This window comes from Meleagris gallopavo, chromosome 12 (assembly GCF_905368555.1).
Source record: "Meleagris gallopavo chromosome 12, MGAL_WU_HG_1.1, whole genome shotgun sequence".
In the NCBI taxonomy this organism is placed as follows: domain Eukaryota; kingdom Metazoa; phylum Chordata; class Aves; order Galliformes; family Phasianidae; genus Meleagris; species Meleagris gallopavo.
The window spans coordinates 12,370,925-12,372,836 of NC_139415.1; the positions used below are offsets into that span (position 1 = coordinate 12,370,925).

The following is a 1,912-nucleotide window of genomic DNA, read 5'->3' on the forward strand; positions in this document are numbered from 1 at the left end:
TGCGCTGCCCGCCTCCCCCGCCGCTTCGCCCCGCTCTCAGAGCACCGGGACGGGTCCCAGCCCGCTCCCGGCCGCCCGCCCTCGCCCTCCGCTCACTTTCGGAGCTCCGGGGCTCGTCTCCCGTGCGGGATAAGAAAGGGCCTCTTTTCTTTTCCCTTTTACTGTCCCCTCCCGCTCTCCCCCTTCTCCCCCCCCAGCCTGGAAAAGGGGGTTGCGCGCTGCGGAAGGTGTCGTGTTAGTAGAAACGGCGCTGGGAGAGCGGTGCTGGGCACGAGCTCCCACGTAAGCCCGTACGTCACCTATAAAATGCCCATTTCTCCGATGCCTCGGCTCCCGGGGCGGCGGCAGGAATGCCTCTGCCCCGCTTCGCAGCTCCCTCCTCCCGCAGCCCTCCCCGAGCCGAGAGGCGAAGGCAGAGCCACAGGGTACCGCTTGTCCTCCTCCATACCCCCGCAGCCGCCTCCAAAAACCAACCCCGGCCTTCCCCGGCTCCTCGATTCCGCGGCTCCGAAGGGCTCCGCGACGTGACGCTCCCCGTGTCCCGGCGGACGGCGAAGCCCTTGACCCCTGCCCCCGGCCGGCTGCGGGGCACCGGGGTTAAGCAAAGTCCCGCCGCCGCCCCATTGTCCGCCCGCAGCGCTGGGCCCCGGGGTCTCCTTCGGCCGCTCCGTGCCCGGCCCCGACGGGGTGCGCCGGGCTGCGGCACACGGACAAAGGGCCCGAGGTGTGTGTATGGAGGGGGAACGGGGAAATGCCCCCCCCGGCCCTGCCCCGAGTCGCGCATTAATACCCTGATCCCGGTCCCAGCCCTGCTACAATTCCAGCGGGCTGTTTGCTTTGGTTGGTGTTGGGTTTCTTCTTTTCCCGCTGCTTGGGGACAGCGGGTGGCTGCCATCGGCCCGAGCGGCGGTGACAACGCTTCATCGTGATTTATTTTTATTCTTTCCCTTCAGTGGGGATATGTGAGAGGAGCGCTTTAAGAAATAATAATAAAATAGTAAAAAAAAAACAAACAACAAATCAAAGATCGCAGAGGAAAGAGGAAATCGGCGCTAACAGCACGGAGCGGCGGAGGGCAGCCCCGACCCGGAGCCCTTCCCCGGAGCCGCTCGCGGTGGAGACCCCCGACCCACCCCGGCCCCCCCCAGGCCCATCCCTTTTCTCTCCAGCCACGAAGCCGCTAAGGGACGGATTCCAGGCACACGGCGGTGCGGCAGCGGCCCCGTTCGGCACACAATGAGGGGCACAAAGTACGGCCTCGCCCCGCTCCCGTGGCCCCGCGTCCCCGCGCACCCCCACGAGCCGAGGGCCCCCCCGGGACGGGCGGCACCGTGCCCCCGCGCTGCCGTCGGGTTGGTGCTCGGGGCTTCGTCTCCGCTTCGCCCCGGCTCACGGAACGCTCCGCGGGCTCTGGAGGGTGGGAGCGGCCGCACGGTGCCCCCCCCGCACCCTGTAGGAGCGCGGAGCGGGTCGGGAACGGAGGAACCCCTGCCCCGACGGCCGCAGCCCGGCCCGGCCCGGCCCTGCCCCGGCTGAGCGGCCGGCAGCGACACCTGGCGGCGCGGCGCGGTACTGCGGCACGTGGCACAGCGCGGCGCCCTGCGAACCCTCTCGCGTCCGGCTGAGCCCCCGTGCGTTCAAGGCAGCGCCCGTGACAGCACCACGGCCCGCCGCCGCCGCTCCTGCCCAAACTCCGCAGTTGTAGCCGCTGTCACCCGCTGACGGCCAAAAGCAAAGGTAGAACAAACAAAAGCAAGCGCTTAACTCCCACGCTTTCACAATCGACCGCGGCAGGACTCGAACCTGCAATCTTCTGATCCGAAGTCAGACGCCTTATCCATTAGGCCACGCGGCCGCCTGCAGAAAGGGTTTTTCACGCGTCCTACTGGCTCAGCTGCCGGCCGGCAGTGCG

The 1,912-nt window shown here is 68.2% G+C and overlaps 1 non-coding gene across 1 annotated transcript; it reads right to left on the reverse strand.

The window, feature by feature from the left end:
* Positions 1–1,782: 1,782 nt before the first annotated feature.
* TRNAR-UCG (transfer RNA arginine (anticodon UCG)) lies at positions 1,783–1,855 on the reverse strand. Its single transcript has one exon. It is a non-coding gene; the product is annotated as a tRNA-Arg (tRNA).
* Between the last annotated feature and the right edge of the window lie 57 nt (positions 1,856–1,912).